The sequence below is a fragment of the Aulonocara sp. 'chitande type north' Nkhata Bay genome, linkage group LG18 (genome assembly GCF_057382095.1).
Source record: "Aulonocara sp. 'chitande type north' Nkhata Bay isolate Kocher_YH1m ecotype deep benthic linkage group LG18, A_spYH_male_GT1.1, whole genome shotgun sequence".
NCBI lineage: Eukaryota > Metazoa > Chordata > Actinopteri > Cichliformes > Cichlidae > Aulonocara > Aulonocara sp. 'chitande type north' Nkhata Bay.
The window spans coordinates 15,725,967-15,740,623 of record NC_141361.1 but is presented as its reverse complement, the minus strand read 5'-3'; the positions used below and the strand labels follow the sequence as shown (position 1 = coordinate 15,740,623).

Here is a 14,657-nt window from a genome sequence, read left to right as displayed (position 1 = left end):
GGGTGCAGTCTTACTTTTGATTTCCATATGGATGGTTTGGTTCACATTTCTGCAACAAAACAACCAAAAGTTCCTGTGCGGGATCTTAGAGATGTGTCCTGTATTTATTTACCAGGGGAAAAAAGGAAAAAAGACATTACCTGCTTCATTGTTTCGGCCCGGCAGTGTAGCGTATCATTGCCGGCTGTCGTGCTGATGTTGCCCTGATCTGCGACTATCGGCTACTGTGACGGAATCGTAATTGAATTGCCCATCGTGGCCCGGCCTCTCACTTTATGTGGGAGCTCCTCTGTGTCAGAACTGCCAGAAAGTCATTACAGCAAATTAGTTATTCTGGCCCCACGCCAACTCTGTCACACTCTTCTCTCCTCAGTCTTTGTGTTCTCTGCCAAGCTCTCATAAAGCAGAAAACGCACTGCTGCGGATACGATTGAAGACTCTAAGGTTATGAATTAGATATACATTGGCCGGCCGTGTTTGTGTTTCTGTGCATGGCTGACTGCAGTATCTAATCAAGCTTTGATGAGCTTCCTGTTTCCCAGGTGGCGGTGAAATGAAGGGATAATCATCTTTTATTAAGAACGCATGGCCGAGTGCATTTAGCGTTCATGCAGGCTCTAATGAACATGGTAGCTCTCTTTATCATTCTCTCGCTTTCTTCTTTCTCTCTCATATGTACTTTTTTAATAATAATTTAGTGGTTAATTCTGTCAAATTGTCACTTTTTAGCTTCAGATTTGAATATTTGTAGATTTACCACTTAAAATGAATAATGTTTAAACAGTAAATCCACTTCACATAGAGCAAATAAAAGCAGCCACTTTATAGCTGGCGACGCTCAAATTTGAAGAGTTGAAATGACGGCCGTTCACTAGCTGATATTTTTAGCGATAACCAGCTCGTTAATTAAATTATCTCAGTGAGTGACTGAAAGAAGTGTAACAGGCTTTTTTTTTAATGTCTTGTTTTATGGATTCAGCCAACTGGTCTCAAGCTAAAGCCAAACTCACCAGAGTGAAACTGTGGGAAAATCCACTCACTGGCCACTTTATTAATTACTCCTTGCTAATACTAAGTTGAACCCCTTGTGCCTTAAATCTTCATGGCATAGATGCAACAAGGTGCTGGAAACTTTCCTCAGACATTTCAGTCTGTGTTGACATGACAGCATCACACAGTTGTTGCAGATTTGTCAGCTGCACGTCCAAGATGTGAATCTTCTGTTCCATTAGATTCCAAAGATGATCTGTTGGATTGAGATCTGGTATCCATGGATACTCATTGTCATGTTCAAGTAACCAGTTGGAGATTTTTGGGGCTTTGTGACCATGTTGCGTTATCCTGCTGGAAACAGCCATTAGAAGATGGACATACTGCTCACTACAGGATTGACATGGTAAATGGACAATAGGTAGGCTGTGGCATTTAAATGTCATGGTCCTGGGCCATGTGGGCCCAGTATTCTTAGTTTTCATGTATTTTTGTATTTTGTTCTTTATTTAGGCCATGCTTCCTGGGTTGATCTGTTACGTTGTTCCTTATGTGTTTTCCCTTCGTGACTCTTACCCCCTGTGTGCCCCTCTGTGTATTTATGAGCCCTCGTCTCTCTTTGTGTTTTATTCTATGTTTTTCCCCAGCCCGTTATGTCTGCGTTCTCCCCGTGCTCTCTCTCCTCCTGTTTGAACCTCTGTGTACTTCCTGTTTTACTTTGCCCATCTCCCATCAGTGTTACGTTCACTCCTGCCGTGTCTTGTTATGATTATCAGTGTCACCTGTGTTCCCCGTGTGCATCCACTTCCCCTGATCATCCCTCATGTGTATTTAGTCTCTGTGTTTCATACAGTCTGTGTCGCGTCGTCTGTGTTCCCACCCTCCATGTTTCCATGCCCGGTCTGTTGTATTCATAGCCTTACCTTAGTTCATTCCCAGTTTAGGTTTCTGTTTAGTTATTGCTTTTGAGCTGCCCTTATTCTTGTTTGTTTCTCTTGCGTTACCAGCCACAATAAAAGGCTCGCTTTTGTTTAAAGTTTACTCCCGTGTCACTCGTGTCCGCACCTGAGTCCTCCACGCACTCTCCACACGGTCTGTCACAGCGGACCGTGACATTAAATAATGCTCAACTGGTACAAAAGGGCCAGGGTGTGCCAAGAAAATATCCTAAACACTGATACACCAGCACCAGCTGGTTTATCAAGCCTCAACTGTCATAGCTTAGTACAGCAGGATGAAACCATGTGTTTTTTAGATTTCGAATCTTGTAACACAGGTTGAGACTGATCTAACCACTCAGTTCACACTTGAGTCTGTGTGAACTGTAGCCTCAGTTTCTTGTTCTTAGCAGTGGCACCCGGTGTGGCCTTCTGCCTCCAAAGTAGGGCTGAACGATATATCGCATTTGCGATAATATCGCGACATGATCAAGTGCAATTTTCTAACCGCAAAGGCTGCGATTATACTGCGATTATATTATACAATTCATGGGCTGCATCCTCCTGAGGCCGCATTTGTAGACCGATTACGTCACAGCGACGCGCCGAAGGCTGTCCAAATTACTACCATATCCCAGAATTCATAGCGCGGCCCAGCCAAACTCCAGTTTCCAACAATGGCGGCCGCTACTAAGTTTTAAAATTACTCATACTAATCTTTCTGGGTCACAAAATAAACTTTTAACATATTTTCAGGCGAGAAAGTAGTTGTGTAAACATCAAATATCTGCTCGGTTTATCAAGATATCCCATATTTGCAAAAGTGCTTCGACGTTTTCAGAGGCGTCTGCTACCCACCAGCTCGACAGCTAGCCGGGAGCTCGAGGGTTACTGATGCGGCCGAGAACGGCACAACTCCCGGCACATCATTTTCAGATCACCGCGGAGTTTCGCTGCTCGGGTTAAACGTAATATATAAGTCACTTAGACAACCTAAAAATGTTATTGTTGGGCTTTTTTCAGTGTTTTGTTTGTTCGTGAGTAAATCGGTTTGGCTGAGATTAAAGTTATTAGATTAGATAAAATAAAACTTTATTAATCCCCCGGGTGGGTTCCTCCTTGGTTTTCACACAGCTGACTAAACGTCAAACAGAAAACTTATTAAACAGAAGTATGAGACAGTCGAGAATTTACACCAGTGTCTGGTTATATTTTAGATAGCAAGAAGCAGACGGCCGAGTTTATTAAACTCCACCGAGACAGCGGTGACGCTAATCAGAACTAGCCTTCTGATTCAGAAGGCTAGACCGTCCAATTTCACGCCTTTAAACTTTAAAGGCGTGTTTGTGTGTGTGTTTATACAATTGCTATTATGTTTGCACTTTATGTGTAATGTTACTGACTGCAGAGATCAGTAAGATGTGTGTATTTTTTATTTATTAGTTTTATTTATTTAATATTATTTTTTAATTGAATGACTGTCTAGTAGTTCACAGATGTCGAAAAACTGAGTGTGGTAAAGCCACTGATTTTTTTTATGTATATTTCTGCAATCTGCACATTGTACTGACTTTCATTTTAATGTTTACACCAGGGTTCCTTGTCAGCACTTTATGCTCAGATGTTTGTAAGCTAAAAATAAACTATTGTGTATGTTCAAATATACTGTTGTGATTGAAGAAGTTAAATAAAAATGTCAGTCATCAATTCATGCATCACCTCATGTCATCATAACAGAGGTCTGTCTTCCAGGAAAGAACAGTTTAAAATTAATGTAATATAGTATTGGCCATACTATATGATGTATTGCTTGTCTTTGTTTAATAATACAGAAGACAAATACCTTAAAAAATAATCGCATATCGCATCGCAATCGCAATATTGGGGCAAAAAATCGCAATTAGATTATTTTCCATAATCGTTCAGCCCTACTCCAAAGGCCATCCGCTTTAAGGAAAATGCCAGTAGTTTCTGAAACACTCAGACCAGCCTGTCTGTCACTATCAACCATGCCACATTAAAAGTCACTTAAATGACCTTTCTTCCCTGTGCTGGTATTGAGCAGTTCATCTTGCCACATGCCTGAATGCGTTGCTGCCATATGACTGGATGATTGAGTAGGTTGAGTATGTATAACTAATAAAGTGGCTAGTGAGTGTAGTAATTTGGATTGTCTAACAGCATGTTTTTACTGCAAATATACAAAAAGTGTTTGTAGTGTGAGGACTAACAAGTGTGTTTGGCCTTTGTAACATTTTTAAGCTAATTAATTTTTCCAAAAATACAAAAAAAGATGAGTATGCTCATGCTCATGCATTTTATTCCAGCATCATCACCCCTGTCTTGAAATAGCAATAAATAATAACAATGTTAACTTCTTCTTTTTTTTTTTTTTTTTACATCAAAGCAAGTCAATGTTCTTTTGTACACTTGCACTGTTTTTTATATATATAAAAATCAAACACACACACACAGGAAAACCTGATCATGTTCAGCTAAATCTCCATTAAGTGAGATAAAATGAATTCTCTGTACATCTCCTGTGCTTGCTCTTTCCCGGCACTGGTCGACTGGCCAAATAATAGGACACGAGTCCCCACCTCCGCGTCTCCAAAGGAGCCTGAAATCCTGTCACACTCACTTGCGTGCACATAGACACTCACAGGTTGTGCATGGACTTACACACACGTACCATTCAGAAACACCCACGTTAGGTCTGACGATCTGCTGACAGACATCCAGGCAGAGCACTGATTGTACCTTAATCCCTCTCCATGGCAACAACAATAGGTGCGTGTGCAATGACCAGGCCTAGGAGAAAGTTACAGTATATATTTGTCTTAATCACATACGCACACACATGTTCTCTCTCTCTCTTTCATAGATGCAGCGGCACTGGATTTATCTGGTGATACTCAGATATGGCTGATAGGGTTAATTGGTTTTCCGAGGGCATGTAGGGGGAGAATGGCTGACACTGACCAGATTACTGCAGACACACCAGGGAAGACCTGCCAGAGACAGACAGAGCAAGGAGCCCGAGAAGAGCAGAGAGAAAATAAATGTAACTGATGACCCGAGAGCAGGAAGTGCAGGCAGTTGGAGAGGTGGAAGAAGATTTACCTTTCTCCCTTTAGAGCTCAGAAGTCAAATAGTGAATACAAGAGGCAGTGAAAGCTGTGAAGTTAAAGCAAAGTTTGAGGGCAAATAGAAGCTAAATTAGATTGGATATGGCAAATGTTAATTCCCTTAATTTCTTTTGTTGTTATTGTATTGCTATTTTATATTGTATTTTTCTAACTGAAGGGCCTGAAGGCTTTTTAAATTAATTATCATGCCACTTTATCTGAAACCATAATTTCACGCTATATTGCATTGAGTTTGGATGCAAAGTGTTTGAATTATATTGCATCACTTAACTAAACAACTTTCCCCCATTAAAGGTGAATATCACTGATTTTATACTTTTTGGAGAATATTATGTGTTAATATAAATATAATACAGAAGTTAGATTTGACCGCAGTCGTGCAGATCTAGAGTCCAGTCTGCAACCGCTTTGTAACCACCAGTCTCTAGGGAAGAATGTGATTCCCCAACCAGCTGGCAAGTGGTTGCTGGAAGTTGTTAGTTGGCATTGGTTGCAAACAGGTATGTTGTTTTGCACCACCAATTGCAAACACTCACCAACTACTTGCCAAGTGGTGGTTGAACTGTGAAAGTGCAATGCGAACCCGAAACGAAGACCATTCACCTTCAAAGTTAACGCTGGGGCTTTAGAAATATGTTGGTTGCATTTTGAAAGGCATCACTTTTACTTTGATATTCTCGGTTTTCCAGTTTGCATCGCATTTCTTTCGCGTTTCCCTACCTCTTTGTGGTTAGTTAGCGAGTGCTTCCAGACAGTTCAACATCGTCCATGCAAACTACAGGTGATTGTGGCAGCCTGCTAGCAACCAAAGCACTCACAAAGAAATGTGTGGTGCAGCACCATGTCCCTCTCTTAGACCGGCCAGCAACTTCTCCCTACCAAACTGATTGGGAAATACACATTTTTCCTTAGCAACTGGTAGTTGCCATGAGGTCGCCAAGCTGTCTCCAGACCTGTGTGACTGAGGCTTTAGCTGACTTCTTTTACCTACCCCTTATCAGTTTATAAGACTAATACTTCAACATTATAACTGTTATTAGTGTAACGTGCTATATGGTAAATGTCAGTTTACCATATATATCAAGCATAAATTCACAATATGAAAAACATATTTCTGCTTTCCTGCATCTGTTAAATGGGCTGCAATGCTCTTTGAAGGTTCATTAACTGGTTGCTCTGGAATTTTTGGATCTGGTCATGTGATTCTTACCAGCAGGAGTTTGGAGATCGCCCAGTTGCTGTTTCATGTTGAAACTCCATCTACTTCCCCACCCACCGGTTCCAGGGTGGGCATTGCTGGCTAATGTTGTCTATTACCATCCTTGGTGCTTAGCTATTGAGATTTTATTGCATGTCATTCCCAGTTCCACTCTTGCTCCATTTCCTGCTGTCACACTACTAAAGAGAGGAAAAGTTCTTCCACAAACTTCTTTTGAAAACATACATTTAAATTGAATAAAAAAAAATTATTATAATTAAGGGTCATGTTATGTATTTATGTTAAAAAAAATATCAGACTCATATTATTCTTAGTGTATCAGCAGCTTTTTGACTGTTCAGCAGATAAACTCCTTATACATAAGAATAATTTACATTAACAGATTAATTTGATGACCCATGACAGCTATATACAGCTTCAACAAGTCATTCAGTTGTTAATGTAAGGTAAAAAATTAAACACTTATAAAATGACAGTAGGAACTCCCACAGAGGGGAAAAGATGGGGGACATCACCGAGACCGTGAAAACTGACTGTATGAGTGTTGTTGCTGGGCGAGAGTGGAAACAACTCTACTCTACCTCTGCCTCATGGACTGAAGTGGTTTTAGTGTTGGTGGGTTTTATTCTAAACATGCTTTCGAAAAAAAGATTGCAAGTCCTTATTATTATTTCCCTTTAAAATGCTTTTCTTGATAAGGTGACATTTAGAAAATGATTTAGTGGATTAAAGGATTTAAGCTATGTCAGCAATAAATATCCAAGAGCTGCACCTTTAACTGTGTAATATTTACCTGTTTGAAAGGATGTAATGTTTTATATTTGTATAATTGAGCAGCAGGTTTTACAGACATGGTAGAGAAATTTATGGATCTTTAAAGTACTGTGAAATTTCTGAAAGCAGCAACAAGTTCCTCAACTGAACGATGATATTGGACGTCTGAAAAACGTATTCTACCCTTACTGAAGCTAAAAAAGACTGCTGCCACATCAAAGGACTAGAAGTGTGTTAAGAATCAGGTGACTGTCATGAAGGAGTCTGACTTACTGAAAAGAATATGGTCTGTGATAAAATACAACAGGTTTTCATAATCTTAAATGTTAGAAAATGGTGTGTGAAGGCATTTCACTACACAGGGTGAAGGATTTTAGGTGTGGATCCTATGCACAAACATGTAGCATGTAGCCAAACTTGTCACGGCTGCAGCGGCAGTCGTATGGGGTTGAAGGAAAAAGGACCCAATCACAGGCTGACGATGCAATGAGTGAGCTTTATTTACCATCAAAATACAAAACAGAAACCAAAGCTAAGAACAAGAAAATCCTAACAAGAATTAACTTGAAACATAAGATAATAATCAAAACCAAAACCACTGAGTCCACAGGTTTAGGACCATGACAAGACTGGGATGATGTATGTAGCATGCTGATTGGTTAAAAGTGGCTTTGAACAGGAAAAGAAGTGACAGCTGAATTCATCACAAAGAAGGAGGAGCTAAAAAAACCAAACGTAAAAAAAGCAGCACGAGAAGCACAGACAGTGACTACAGGGGACATTTTTAACCCTGACACACAAACATACACACACATCAGCTACACGTCACGTACTTTCAGCGTGCACTAACCACAAATTGTATTAAGAGCTTGCACAAATGAACCGCAGGGTCATTTTCTGGCACAGTAGTCATGGAAGTAGAGATCACATTCGATGGGTGGGTACGCGCGGATTTCTAACAAGCGGGACAACTCAGAAGTGTACTGAGCTTTCAAGACACCTGGGATATAGCGACATGAATTTTTTATCAGAACTCCGACACCAGTGGTTTCTCACAATGACTGTTTTCTTCGGGTTTCTTGAAGTGATAAATTATCGATTTCACAAAAGTTGACAAAGCGCCGCAGGTGCTGAAAATCTCATCACTAAAGATTTTGATGCAAAGCGGCTTTTAGAGGCATTGTTAAAAATTGCTGGAATGAATGTTTATCACTGTTGGTATTCCACATTGTTCCTTAAAGCATGTTTTGTTTTGCAATCATCCCCACCAGTCAGGACTGACTAGACACAAATCCTGCCTGTCGCGCACACGGGAACACACACACACACATTACAGGAAGCTGCCAACAACCACAACAGGAACCAGAGTTTCCTGCTGTCAGTCACTAAGCCTCCACAGTGAAGTGACTGGACACCTTGTCGCTAGATGATGAGTGTTTTCCTTTCAATTACCCCACCCATTTTTTTCCGGAGGCAGCCAGTGATTTACCCCAGCGGTTCACTTTCCCAGCTGCTCCTTTGACTTCATCACAGTTACCAATCACACACCGTACAATAAGTAGCAGTCATCTCTGCAGAAGCTAGCTCGCCTATAATCTAGTATATGTGAACATCCTGTGTCCAGTTTACAGTTTGAAACTTTACTTTCTTTTGGTTTATTTTCACCTTCTTGTGGCCTACATCTGTAAAGATGCTCTATTTTATAGTATTATCATCAAGTAACTAAAACCACTAAGGAGATTGCTGAAGGTACTAAAATTGGTTTAAGAACTGTCCAACGCATTATTAATGGATAGTGGTGAGCCACCAACATCATCATCGAGTAAGAAATGTAGTCAACACAAATCTTGATTGACGAGAAAGAAAAGAAAAGTTAAGATGTTGTTACAATTAAAGTTACCAAAAGTATCCACTTTTGGTAAGATATGCAGAAATCCAAATATGACAGGATATAAAAGGAAATTAATCCAAATAAATCTCGAGCAACATTTTCAGAATGCAGTTTTCCATATTTACATTTCCACTCCACGTTTGACTGATTCAGTTCATTAGTTACATTTACACATTTAAATAAGTAATGAGTAAACACTGGCTCGTAAATGATGCTTCTAGTTATTTGTAAGTGAAGAGAGCATATAAAAGTTTTGATTTTATAGCGATAGCTTCTCCTTGAGTGCACTTATTGCACATCACCATTGATCTGCCAGATTACTGTAATAATACACAAATGTCAGCACACAGCACTCTTTTGGCAATTACTCCACAATTACCAAACAGCGAATTAAAAAGCCTTTTGTATGTACACAGTTTACTAAACGGTGAAAAGCTTCCCTGCAAAACAAAATCTGTCACAGTGACCGCTACCTGCTTTGTTTTTAAGTTTATTTTTTAAAATCCGGACGCAAGTGTCAGAAATAAGCACACATGCAAAACACAAACTTCAGTCAGGGTTAGTAGATGTTTTCAAGCATCCAGACAGATGAAATTCTATCTTGGGAACTTCTTGTTTACTTTTTTTTTTTTTTTCTTTCAATATTCCCTCCAAGTGTGAGCTGAAGAGGACTCAGCAAACTGAAGAAAACTATTTTTGTGGCACACATACTTGTCACACTTGTCAGTAAACTCATTTACACAAGGCTGAGGCTGCATGCCCGCATGCATATGCACACTGTATTATGTAGAGCCTGATCAAAAATTAATGGAGCAGAAATGTCCTTGAAAGTTAAAAGATGCCTATGAATTTGCAAATGAGAAGCCAAAAATTGCTCTCCGCTAAATTGGAGTACCCTTTCTGCATTTCACCCTGTAATTTGTTGATTTGTCAAATATTCACACATGAATGGTTTCGCTGTCCCCTGTGGGCCACTGTAGGCAAATTGTGGCTGAACAGTCCTTTCCAGTGCATTCTGCGTTAGAAAAAAAGACAGGTTTTGGTCAGAAAACAATTGCCTGAAGAGAAAACATGAAAATAAGGCCAGCAGTAGAGGAAAATACAGCATCAAGACAAAAAAACAAAACAAAAACAAGAAACAATAAAAGCCCAAAAATGGAGCAGAAGGAGAATCTGCAGCATCTTTCTAACACCTACTTTCATCTCTTCCAAACACTGATCCTGCCCATCTTCCCCTACGGCTCTGAAACCAAGACATTGACAAGTTTGAGGTGTTCTAAATGCATTGTCTACGACAAGTCCTTGGAGTTTCTATAAGTGATCACATGGGAAACAAAATCACTGGAGACTGTTGCCAGCAGCAACCAACTGGCAGTGACCAAATACATCAACGTCAACTTCAATGGTTTGTGCACCAGGTCAACTACCACACTAATTACAGCGTGCTCATTGGCACGTCAAACAAAAATGCCAAAGAAAACATGGACCAAACAGACTGGGGACAACTTAAAGGGCCAACAATTTGATCTCGAGCAAGCTACAACCAATGCCACTGATCGAAAGTCTTTGAAGAATGTCACTTAGAGAGCTTGACATCCTGCGGACCTACAGTACACCACAGTCGACCACCTGGACCAGCTGCCAGCTAGGACCCAAAGAAGAAAAGAACATTTTGAAACTTCTGCATTAACATGAAAAAACTGTTTTGATTTATCTATCTTGTCTATGGTTTTCTATGCTTTAACTTAAGGATGTCAAATTGTGTCGACTGTGGTTACAAATTGAGAAATAAATTTAAAATGTAAACTTCTGATAAAACTCCACAAGGTTTATGAGAAACTATTAATCAATCAAAATCCATACAGCGTTACTGCCATGGGCTACAGACGGAAAAGTTACCAGCATCATTAAAGGGGAAAATGTTTGCCCCCTTAGACAGTCAGCGTGGACTCTGTGCGTGCCTTCTCAGTGGGAAATTTACATTGCAATGCACCAGCTATGCATGCGCCCAGGCAGCTGACATCAAGGCGATTTCAAGTATGACAGGAATGACTACTCGGCCATCAGGTCTCCAGCTGTCTGTGTATGTGTCAGCAACCAAGTATAAAGGCTCGAAGCATGTGCGACTGCACTAAGTGAAGTTTTTCCCCTCAAAGCCAAGACAAGGAATTGGGACAAAATAGCGCCCTGTTTTTATGCAGAACTGCATTTTTCTTACATAGCTCTGAGAGATATTTGCAGACACTTGTGATTTTAAAATTAATGAACAAAAGAGTCACACTTTTATTATATTGTTTGGAGTTGCAGATGTCTTCTGCCAGTGTTGGTCTATGGGGAGAAATTGCTTTTTTCAGAGGAGGTTTGGAACTCAACGAGGCTCTGTAACTTCACACAGTCTGCTGCTTCATAGTTGAGTTGCTGTGGTTCTTAAATGCTTCCGCTTTGTAATAATTCCACTTAGAAATCCAAGTGGGAAGAAATTTCACAAACTAACTTGTCACAATGGTGGGACTCAGTGAGCTCTTTAGATTGACCCGCTCTTTCACTAATGTTTGTTAAGGCAGACCATGTGGCCAGGTGCTTCATTTTATACACCTGTGGTAGTGGGATTAGTGTGGCCTAATATTATTTTCTATACAGGGTGTGGTTGGTTGTAATTTTTCAGCTAGCTCTCATACTATTAGTGAAATCAGTACTTGGAAAAAATGCACAACAGTTACACAGAGCACACAAACTGTTGTATTATCATCTGTATTCTTGTTTCCACTCTTTCCCCCTTCATCACCAGCCTCTGATCTGTCTGCTGTTTGGTCCTGGGTTGTATTTTGCTCTTCTGACCTCATACGATATGGTTCCGACCTAATAAACCCACTGTTGTTCAAAAACAGGCAGAAGCCCATTTTAGCTGATACTTGGAGCCCCGGTGGATTTATGACAATAGATTTTTTTTGTGTGTTACCTGCACAGACGGATTATGCTTTCAAATCTCAGGTATTAGTGGGCTTACCACGGGGATTACGCTTTGTACTTGATTCACGTTCGGTTCGAACAGATAATGCACCGACATAGAGACAAGAACGACAAAAAAATTGAAAACTGATCAGAAGTTTGGACAGACAGCAGATACATTAATCATCTCAAAGATTCACCTTGCTGTCAAAAGTGGGTGGTTTTCTCTTTTGACCAAGTATTACGTGACTTATTTTTCTGCTACTTTGTGTACACTTGGGCATTAATCCAAAATTGGAAGGCCTTTTTATGACATGAATGTGGAGTCTCATTAATATAAATTGATATTCTTGTCACATCTTGGAGACTTTGCATAAGGCTTCTTTAAAAGTCTCACATTTTAATTTAAAAATAGAATTTTCTTATTTTTGTCAACTTGTTGCTATAATGTGTTTAGCTAAAGCGAATTACTTATTTTATAGGTGTGTCTGTTACAGTCATTGCTTTTTCTAGTTAATGCCAAAATTGCTATTACAGGCATAGCCCATCTCTTTAGCATCTTCAAATTGCTTATCTGTTGGCCCAGATAATAGACACCAGCCTTAGGAGAGAAAATCCTCCAGTTTAGAGCCACAAAATTCAGGCAGTGATATTTGTCACTAAGCCATAATTAGGAAACAGTTTTTTGATATATGGTTGTAATTTCTAGGGCATAAGGTTAATTTTATCTCATCCCTCTGTCTCTCTCAGAAATTATATTGGATCTTTTGCTTCCTGCCCGTATCAGGTTTTTGCACTTATGGCAGATGAAGTTGCTGACCCAACTAGAGATGTAATTGTTGCAGTAAAGGCTGTACTTGCTCCTCTTAAGAAAAAAAGGGCTCGAGGCAATTTGCTCTAAAATATATGTACTAGTTGTAAACAGAGTGTATGGTAAAGGTTTCCCGAGGGGGAACCATCTTTATGACTCGGTCTCGTACACCAGTTACTGACAAAACAAATGGTTTGGATTTATATTTCCCCTTTTTGATGGCACATTTCTGTCTCCACTCCTTGACTCTTCTTCTTCACTGTAGTTCTCATGAAAGCTGCAAAAGAAAATAAATAAATAAATTCAAAGCATTCTCGAGGTTGATGGACTGCCAAAGTGTCAAACAGTCTCAGGTTGCAGTAACTTCTCTTCTTGCTTGCTGACCTCCCTGCTGCTAGACAAGGGCTTGGACTTTACCAAGCTGTTGCAGAAGGGTTCTGCTGAGAGAGATATACAGTACCCTCTACACTATTGAACTGTCATATATATTAACCTCAACTAACTCACGCCAGCATGCTGCTGGGTAAGAATTTATCTTAGCCAAAGTGTAGAACCTGGGCCATGGATGTCTGAAAAATAAATGCACTTCACTGCAGCAGCAGGGTCTCTTAAGGTCAGCGAACACATCACTTCATTCTGTTTGTAGCATTAAATTCAGACTAACACTGCAGACACTAAATATTGATGTTTAGTGATGCTCTCAGCGTTACATGTTTTGATGAAAGGAAAAGAAAATTTCAGAAAGTGTTAAGAAATCAGGAAAAGTTGCACAAAAAAAGTAGTTGATTGATCAACTGAATGGTCAGATTTATCTCTGAAGTATTGTGTCAGGTTTTTGCTAGATTTTTCCTTTTTCCTAAAGACATGACTTTCAGATAATTAGTTTCCTGCAAATAGCTTTTTGGGCTGTCACTTTGTCCTTTGTCCTCCCCTTTTCCAGTGTCCTCAAACTGTTTGAAGGACACACTGAACACCATGTAGAGATATTCCAGGTTTTTGGCTAATAGTTAAAAATAAACTTTCTGGTACAAAAATATTATTTCATGTTTGTCAAACCATTGTATTTGGCATTTTTTCATAAATCCAGCTAAAGAAATGTGAACAAATATGCATGAGAGTGAAAAAGCAACCGATGTCTAAGGAAAAATGTTAAAAATAACTTTAAAAGTGCCTCAGAAAACCTGGAAAACTGTTGCACAAGACCAGTTTAAAACAACATATATGGCTCCTTGGAAGCAAAATATAAAGAATGGAATGACTCGGGACTTTTGCACAGTACTGCATTTTGATACATATGTTGCCAGTTTTCTCGTGTGTTGTTTTGAGCTTCACTTCCTCCCCCGTCTCATTGTCTTCCCCGGTCATCACTTGACTATAAAAAGCCCTGGTTTGTGGCAATGTTACTTCCTGTCTTGTTCCAGTTTATATTCTTTTCTGTAAAGTCCCTTTTGTCCCAGACTTTTGGGTTACTTCTGCTCCTTACATCTTTGGGCTTTGTTTTTGGAGATCAGTTATTAAAGCTCGCTTTTTGTCGTGAACTATGTCTTCCACTTTCTACACTTTTTTACTGTTGGATTTATCAACAGTAAAAACATTATTACTTCATATACACATTCACACATAGCTTGAATCAATTTCACCCAAGTGCAGCAGACATTACAAAAATATATCTATCTATCTATCTATCTCTCTATCTATCGAGATATATATATATATATATATAAATAAATGGAGTTTATCTTTTATCACAGATGCGTTTCGCTGGTTCAGGCAAATTATCTTTCCTTGGGGTCAATAAACACATCAGGTCATAGTGGATTAATAGAAGAAAAACACCTTTGATTTGAGCCTGACCTCATTTGCTACAGCCTGACTCATTCTCTCTTTGTTTATGATAAAAGTGCCTGTAGCAGTTGTACATTCAGATGTTGTTTTC

At 39.5% G+C, this 14,657-nt stretch overlaps 1 protein-coding gene across 1 annotated transcript in view; it reads left to right on the top strand.

Annotated features, from left to right (window-relative positions):
• b4galt2 (UDP-Gal:betaGlcNAc beta 1,4- galactosyltransferase, polypeptide 2) overlaps positions 1-14,657 on the top strand; it is a 231,101-nt gene that overhangs the window by 161,013 nt on the left and 55,431 nt on the right. The gene's annotated exons all lie outside the window — the stretch shown is intronic.